At 43.6% G+C, this 9,505-nt stretch overlaps 1 long non-coding RNA gene across 1 annotated transcript in view; it reads right to left on the bottom strand.

Moving 5' to 3' along the window:
• Positions 1-484: 484 nt before the first annotated feature.
• The window catches only part of LOC146812157 (uncharacterized), an 84,424-nt gene continuing 75,403 nt past the window's right edge, over positions 485-9,505 (bottom strand). Inside the window, exon 4 of the long non-coding RNA XR_014965877.1 lies at positions 485-1,035. This is a non-coding gene — a long non-coding RNA (uncharacterized LOC146812157). The remainder of the gene's footprint in view (positions 1,036-9,505) is intronic.

The following is a 9,505-nucleotide window of genomic DNA, read 5'->3' as shown; positions in this document are numbered from 1 at the left end:
TTTACTTATCATTGTGAACATTCCAACAATGAAGCTTTTTTATAAATAGAGAAGACTGACTCTACTGTAGGACATTATTCACTTGTTTGTAAACGAGTAAAAATCCAATATCACCTGCAACACTTTGATGCCTAATTCGGCTTATTTGAAGGCAATCCCAGTTCCTGTAATTCTACTTTACTTAACAGTACTTTTGAATGGTAGTTACCTCATACTGAGCGATCAAGACTGTTGTGGTATGGAGGCTGGAGTCCCGTATATTTTGTCCGTTTTCCAATTATTCACTTCTTGCAATAACGTCTTGTTTCCCTAACACATGGAATATTAAACAGCTCATTGTGACCTTCGATTCAATCTTCGAAGGCAGATTTCAACATGCTGAGCAGACTCAAAGCATTATTTTTCCAACAAGAAGTAGCTCTCACATCTGCCCACGAGACCTGCAAATTGCAGGTGGTAGAACTTCTAGTGAAATGCAGCCATTTTTAAATTCAAACCTTCCCTTGCATGTCGGCGAATTAGTGCATCAAATCGTTAGTGTGTCTAGTACGACCAATTTGCAAACCTTTTTAAAGTTTAGGCTCTGGCCTCATTACTTATTTTCAGAGCATTTTTGGAGTAATTCTGGCTTTTATCCACTCCATTTTATCTAGTGTATTCGGAGGATTCTTGTTGCTGTTATTCCTCATTTGTGGCATCCTCATCCTGTTTCCCCGCAAAGGATGTTCCTTTTGCAAGCACTTGGTAACTGGCACCTGTCCAACACTACAGTGAATGCATGCTACAGATCTTTGGAATGTTACTACTACAAGAATTGGATATTGATTGGTCCCGAACGTTTCGACCAGCCTGGTTAACCTGTGGGCGACCCATGTTGTATCTGGTGCCCTTTCGAATGGACACTAGACATTTGCCTGGCTTCGCAAATTCCGGGTACCAAGAATTTGGGCTGTTGAGGAGTCCCTTAGTGACCCATTTTCAGAACTGTTACCTGGGCTTGCAACTTCTTTATAATGCAAGGTTGGAGCCATCAACCTATGGAGAAACATTTGCATTAGCACATGGACAACAGGAATTAGGCTCCACTAACACAGATGCAGTTTTCCTGGCAAGTGTATAAGCATCGGCTGAGACCGGTGATCATATCTGTTCCTTAGAGCTCATGGCTTGAGCAATAGACCAATCCTGGCATGCAGAGTCAGACTCCTTTATTGATTCCTTGGACTTCGAATTGGCGAGTACCACAATGTATTCATTCAAAACACCATAATTTTGCTATTCTTCCAAATTGACACTTTCTTCAAATAACTATATATATATACATTATCATTAGCCAGTAGATAGTTATAGTTAGGACCGTGTTTCCATAGGAAATCCGCAACATTCTATTTGGAATAACTTTGGCGCCGGTTTACGAATCGTCGCGAAATTTTCAAAATAGGTGGGGCGCTCCGCTCCTACCCTGAAAGTCTCGGGGGGATTCGTCAAGCGGGGGCTGAGAAAAAAGGGGGTCCCAAAACGCGTTTTCCCCATGCAATTTTCCATAGGGACCTTTAGTCCAAGGTACAGCCCGAACGGCTGAACAGAATTACTTGAAATTTGGCAGAGAGGTAGTCCTCAGCTCAGGGATGTGCCTTTTGCATATATGGAGTCAATCTGTTCAGTAGTTCCTGACAAAATCAAAAGTAAAATCATATATATATGTGGGCGGAGCCTAACCACACATCTCATCCTGAGATCTGATTGGCTGTCAGCACTTCATCCAAGAAGTGTTGGCAGCCATCTTGGGACCAATATACATGATAGCACCTCATTAAAAAGCATTGCAGTTAATAGAAGGTTTTAAGACTTTAGTTACATTATAAATCATTTGTTGATGGTATCATACCCATTTTAGGAATTGTGGTATGTTCTAAGGAGATTTCACCATGTGAAAAAGCCTTCTGCTGGGATATCATGATTGAGAGAAAACTATTTTCTCATGCTTTTCCCACAGAGCTTTGGAAGGTGATCTATAAGCTAAACTGAGAGCTTATTTTCTGTAAATTCACATTATCTTTCTCAGTCATGTGAGAATGAATTCTGACATTCTCAGTAAAACATGTACATCCAACAAGGGCAGAGACTGTCAGTTGATTCCTTTGTGTTCTACTGCAGCTTCCCAGAGTGTTCCAAAGAACAACTAGAGCGCTAACAGTCCTACTTATGATAAACGTATGGCACACCTGAAGCCATCTTGCTTGGATTAAAGTGGTAACTCTTAAAACATTTAATTTAAAAAGGAACAAAATGAGGGGGTTCATTTTTCCATAAAAAGTATGATTAGTGCTGCAGAAAGAAAAATTAGGGCACATTTTGAGTGACTTCTCAAATCCTCTTCTATTTCATAAAAACATTCTGGCATGCAGACTGAAACATGCACTTTCAATACCAGCAGCAGTTTTCCCTGGTGAGCAGTAGCTTTACTACAGTGATCTAATGAGCAAAAAGAGTGCTAACATTCTGAATTTATGGCAAATACGTGACACATCTGAATGCCTTCTTGATGGAATCAAAGTAAAAAACTGAAAGTATTTCCTACTGAGGAGACTGCAGTAAATGAGGAAATTAGGAAACTTCATAACAAATAAGTCTCCCAAGATGGCCACCAGATACAAAAGAGCCCAAATATCACCCAGATGTAGCCCAAATATAGCCCAATGACAGAAGTGTGCAAAACACTTATTATTTTGTGTTTTTGCAGTGTTATATAGTGCAGACTTGTCAGGTATTGGAGTGCTTTACATGAGCATTGGTTACATCACACAAGAACAAATTCATTTTGGTTGTAGACATGGGGAGACTAAGTGATTTGACCAGAATCACAGAATGTCGAGCTGAAGCAGAAACTCCAACCTGGTTCCCCAGTTGCAAAGTCTGCAGTTCTGGAAGTAACACCACATCCTCTACCCTAAGTGCAACATTTAATCAAGTGGTCAACTGGATAAAAAAACATAAAGATAACAAATAATTTAAAAGTGCTTTGTCGCTATTTGAAAACTCAGAAAATATGTCCTTATTTTAGTCTTTTAGAGCACTAACCATAATTTTCATGCCAATAAGACCCTCTCATATATGTAATTTCTAAAGGAAATGCTCTAGGTATTACAGTTTTGATTACATCAAGATGACGTCAGGCGTTCCACACTTTTGTAATAAATATAGAATGTTAGCAATCTAGTTGTTCATTAGGATACTGTTGAGAGGCAGAGGCCAGGGGCACGGACTCTGAAAATTGAAGGCAGGTAGGAGGGTGCAAAGGCAACAATTTAACCACACTGAGCAGGCAGAAAGGGCCGTGGCAGCACAACAGACTATGGAGGGCAGTGGAAAGGGGGGCAGGGGCAACAAACCAACAATACAGGACTTGCAAGAGAGGCTGTGGCAATGTAATAGACCATTGTGGGCAGAAGGAAGAGGCAATGGTAGTACAACCATACATGCCAACAGACCCGATTCAGCCAGGTAACGTCTAATGTTTTTAAGCTCAAATGGGCTTTATTTGATCTGTCTCCTGTCTACAATCTCCTCTTTTTCAATGTAACTCAAAGGGGAAAATCAATACCCCAGTTTTTTTTTCAAAATCTCCCTCTTACCAAGTTCAAAATGTTCGCAAGTATGGTACATTGGATCATGGAAGGAAATGGGGTAGGGACATGGATAACAGAGGACAGGAGGGACATGGAGAGGTGCACCAAACTGACCCTGCAGGGCAGGCATCAGGGTTTGCAGCAGCACAATACACCACACAGGGCATGCGGGACGGGAGTGCAGCACAACAATCCATAGAAAGCAAGAGGGAGGGGACAGGACCATGCACATGGACAACAGAGAACAGAGGGGCAAGAGGCAATGGTAGCTAGTTGACCATAATGGACAGACAGGAGAGAAAGCTGCAGCATAACAGACCATAAAGGGCAGGAGGGACGGATCAGGGGCATTACAATGGAACAGACAAGCCAGGAGGGAGGGAGTAGGGGTCTGCACATGTAAACAGAGGGCTGGGGCCAAGGGGGCAGGGCAGGAGCAGCAAGATAGCCATGGAGGTCAGGCAGGATGGGCACTAGAAGCAAGACACACCATGAAGAGCAACAGTGAGACTGTGATGGCATACACACAGACCATGGAGGGAAGGTGGGAGGGGGTCAGGGGCAGCTAACTGACCACACAGGGAAGGTGGGAGGGGCCATGGCAGCACAGAAGACCATGCATGGCAAGTGGGAGGGTTAGTGGCAGCACAATGGCTATGATGGGCAAGAAGGAGGGTGCAGGGGCATGCACAAAGGACGATGGAGGATAGAAGGGAGGGTCAGGACCTGTGCACAGACAAGAAAGTTCAGGGGAAGGGGCCTCACAACAGACCGCACGGGGCAGGCAGGAGGAGCAGTTGCAGCACAACAGACCAGGGAGGGCAGAAGGGTGTGGCAGTACAATGGACCATGTAGGACAGGAGGAAGAGGATAGGGGCATGGCATGTGGACAGGCAGGGTGGAGGTGGCAGGGACAGGTTACAGTCATCTGACAATGCTAGGCAGGTGGGAGGGGAGTGGCAGCTCAACAGAACACTCAGAGTAGATAGGAGTGGCAGGTCCATGGAACATGGTGGGCAAAAAGGATGGAGCAGGGACATGCACAAAGACATCGGAGGGCAGGGGGGAAGAGAATAGGGGCAGCAAGCTAAGCACAGAGTTTAAGCAGGAGGTCAATGATGGGGCATAGAATTGGGCAATGGAGGGCAGGAGGAGTGGACTGGTACATCATACTAAATTGAGGGCAGTGGCAGCACATCAGACCATGCATGGCAGGAGGGAGGAGGCTAGTCCATGGATTCACAAAACAGAGGATAGGGAGGAGGGGGATGGGGCAGCAAGCTAACTGTTCAGAGAAGGCGGGTATTAGGAACTTTATTGTTTTTAAAACGTGTGTCTGTGCGAACTACTTAAAATATGAACAAGTATGCAGCATAATCTCACTTTTATTCAGGAAGAAGAGGACGTTTGTGACTGTGACTCCGGGCTCACTTGGCAGAAACACCCCCTGACCCTCCACCCCCTAGCGCAAAATGTAATGCCCGTGAAAAGGGTAGGTGGACGCAGTGTTATATAGAACATAGTCCTGAGAGCACGATTGAAAATGAAAACTAGATATAGTGTATGGTATAAACTATGCACCAAAAAGTGTGATATAAAATGAACCGGGCGTGAAATATAACATGCAATACATTATGCGCAATGACAGATTCATTGGAGAGCGCGAGATAGCACAGGCACTAGCGTGTGCTATGCGATATGCGCCTTGGAGTGTAATATGCACAGGGCAGTGTTGTGTAACCTAACTAGTCTCTAAAGTTGTAATATAAAATATGTGCTGGGGAGTGTAACGTTGCATATGCACTGTGACAAAGATATGGATCCCAGATTGTAATATGTATGGCATAGCACTGTGCGTTATAACATAGGCATCGAGGAAGGCACGTTAGATGGGGCAATATAACCCGTGCGAAGACAAGTGTGGCATGACATATTCACGGGGTGGTGTTACAGTGCACATGGGCTAGAGTGTGTCATAGCATATGCACTAGCTAGTGGAATACAACACAGAGGTGTGTGGCACTCAGCAGGCAATGGTGGGTGTAACACAGCATTGGGCTTTGCCAGGAGCGCACTGTGACTCTCAAGTGATGTTCGTCCCCTTTCCAGAGAGTAAAATAAAAAGTATTACACATCCGGCAGTGGATGTGTGTTTTATTAACCGTGAGGGGGGTTTCTTGCATAGTTTTGGTCGAATTTTTGTCGAATCCCCTTTGAATGGCTTGGTGTGCATGTGTATTAAATGTGCCCGTCAATAGCTACCCATGTTTGTATAAATAAATGACAAGGGTGTCTACCGGGATTAGGCACGGTAGGGCATCAGACATGTCAGAGCTTCACTAGTGGTGTAAATACATTCCACGTGGATTCATTGTATGCATAGTCGCCTTTTAATGAATATCACGCAAATCGTCATGGTGATAGGTACGTACGGTTTGTCCAGCATGTCCTAGGTGTGTCTATAAATATATATTTTTAAAAAATAATAAAAAACAGTGGCCGGCCCTGGGGATTGGGGTCAAAAAAATATAATTAGGAGACAGGCCCTGGGGGATGGGGTCATCAGGGCCAATAAATTAGAATAAGAAGGGGAACCACACAGCCCCCCTTCTTAAAAAATTAAAATAAATAAAAGACTGGCATCGCGCCGGAGGCCACGCCCCCTCCTTGCAGCACTCTGCAAACGCGCCCCCTGGCGAGTTGTAAGTTGGGGAATTAATTCCTCTTCAATACTGAGGGTCCCTGAGGGCCAACTAGCCCAACAGGCATCTCCAGTATGCGCCAGGGAGCTGCGCTGCAGACAGGTGTTCTGAGGCCAAGCCCCTTTTTACACCTCTCTGCAACGCAGCTCTGTGGCGCTTACTGGAGGTACCTAGTGGTCTAGTTTGACCCTAGGGACCCTTAGGATTCAAGGGGACTTAATCTCTCAACTTAGAATAGCCACAGGGCGCGTTTACACAGTGGTGAAGGGAGGGGACGGGGCCTGAGGTGACGTGTGCAAACACGCACTACGGCACGTTTTAAATTGGGGATATAATTTCCCTTCAATACTGAGGGCCCCTGGGGGCTAACTAGCCCACCAAGTGCTTCCAGTAAGCGCCACTGAGCTGCATTGCAGAGAGGTGGTCCAGGCCGTGCCACTTTTTACACCTCTCTGCAACGCAGCTCTGTGGCACTTACTGGAGGTACCTAGTGGGCTAGTTGGACCCTAGGGACCCTCAGGATTCAAATGAACTTAATCTCCCAACTAAAAACGGACACAGGGCGTGTTTACACAGTGGTGAAGGGAGGGGACGGGGCTTGAGTTAACGTGTGCAAAAACGCCTGTTTTAAGAGGTAGTTTTAATCCCCCTGCCCTATTATATACTAGGGGCTTACAGAGGAGGTCATGCTAATCACAGGGGGACCCCAACGCATAATGTTCCCTAGTGTATGTAGGTGTTTTCACTGTATTCTAAGTGTCTTTTAACATAGCACTGGCTCTAGGACTGGTTAGTCAGACTCAGTTACCACCAGTATCCGTCTGAAAAAGTTGAGGGTACAGGATGATTTTGCAACAAGGCTTCTTTCTGCTCTTCTTTTTGTTCTTTCTGCAAGTTATCCTTCTTCCTGCACTTTTCTTCGTCTTTGAGGACTTCTGTTGCTTCTTTCTGCACTTATTTTTTTTCTTTCTGTGCATTTTTGCTTCTTTCTTCACATGTCCTATCTCTGTAGGCATAGTTAGAAATTAGCATTTAAAAAACCTTTGAAATTCACAGAAAAAAACATAGGTTTCAGGCACGTTATAGTTAGGAATTAGCATTTAAAAAACCTCAGAAATTCACTGAAAAAACCATAGGTTTCAGGGGTGTTATCTTGACTTTTCACTTGAACAAAACCATTGAAATTCCCCCGTTATAGTTAGTTCAGCTAACTAGAACTCGCGCGCCCGCAATGCACTGCTGATGATGTCACATATTACATCACTCATGACATGGTCAGTGACATCACTGATGACATCACTGATGACATCATCCTTGTGATAGAGTGGCAGACCTCCTCTCACCCTAATAGAACCTTTGATACACACATTCAAAAATAGAGACTACAATTTTCAAAACAATGGACATACCAATACCAGTTACAACAACCTCTTCAGTAATTCTAAGATCCACATACACATCCACTCATTCACCAACAGTCCTATACAGTCACTCATACATGTACTCACTCATCATATGTACTCATACACCTATACATCCTGTTACACAATGCCACTCATCCATAGAGTTACTCACACACATAGTCACTCATGCTAATAAAGAATCAAACATACATTTACTTGCATATACAGTTATACACACACCACCACACTTACTTCTACGGAAACTTACACATACTTAGTCTTTTAAACAATCACTTATAGAAACACATACTTATTCAAACAGGAACTCTTTCAATCTCTCACTCTCACATATACTCACTTATATACACCAATAGTCACATATACTAGTTTAAATCATATGTAGTTACTCATAAAGACACTATTGAGACAGTCATTCACTCACTAACACACCCTTACACACACTCATCCACCCATACAGTCCTGCACACATGCTGTCTTCAACACATACAAACAGCGAGTCACTCATTCATGCACCTATGCACTACGTAATACCCCCACCGAACCATGCAGACACTCAGACTGATACTCAAAAAACCAACTAATAACCTATATAGACACCCATGTAGCTACTCACCAACCCATGCAGCCACTTATACACACAGTGAGAGACTGATACAGATATTTACATATTTAAACATTACTCACTAAGCCATGTATTCACTATGATACACTTAATCAGTCAGTTACACAATCAATTTTTCAAAAACAAATCATTCATTTAGACACTTATATACCCATTTATTCTTCCATCGACCTTGAGATATACATATATAAAACATATTTAATTTTCAGAAAAACACACATTCACTGGATGATGTCATCAGGGATGTCATTTGAGATGTCATCAGTGATGTCATGAGTGATGTCACTGACCATGTCATGAGTGATGTAATATGTCACGTCATCAGCAGTGCATTGCGGGCGGGCGCGCGAGTTATAGTTAGCTGAACTAACTATAACGGGGGAATTTCAATGGTTTGTACAAGTGAAAAGTCAAGCTAACTATAACACCCCTGAAACCTATGGTTTTTTCAGTGATATATATATATATATATATATTCACTGAAAAAACCCTATGGTTTTTTCAGTGATATATATATATATATATATATATATATATTCACTGAAAAAACCATAGGTTTCAGGGGCGTTATAGTTAGCTGGACTTTTCACTCGTACAAAACCATAGAAATTCCCCCGTTATAGTTAGTTCAGCTAACTATAACTCGCGCGCCCGCAATGCACTGCTGATGAGGTCACATATTACATCACTCATGACATGGTCAGTGACATCACTCATTATTGAAGGGGAATTAATTCCTCAACTTACAACTGGCCAGGGGGCGCGTTTGCAGAGTGCTGCAAGGAGGGGGCGTGGCCTCCGGCGCGATGCCGGTCTTTTATTTATTTATTTTTAAGAAGGAGGGCTGTGTGGCCCCTTTCTTTTTCTAATTTATTAGCCCTGGGGACCCCGTCCCCCAGGGCCAGCACCCTCATTTTTTTTGTTGAAAAAAATTAATTTGGCCCTCCCAAGGCCTTAATCGGCCCCGGGGACCCCAACCCCCAGGTCATGGCCTTTTATTTATTTTTTTATTCTTTAGGAGGGGGGCTATGTTGCCCCCCTCCTCAGGCCACTTATGGCCCAGGGACCCCATCCCCCGGGGCCGGCCTTTGTTTTTTATTTAAAAAAAAAATATATATTTATAGAAAC

Source organism: Triturus cristatus, chromosome 7 (assembly GCF_964204655.1).
Source record: "Triturus cristatus chromosome 7, aTriCri1.1, whole genome shotgun sequence".
Taxonomy (NCBI): domain Eukaryota; kingdom Metazoa; phylum Chordata; class Amphibia; order Caudata; family Salamandridae; genus Triturus; species Triturus cristatus.
Note: the sequence above shows the minus strand (reverse complement) of the source record. Positions and strands in the feature narration are given on the sequence as shown.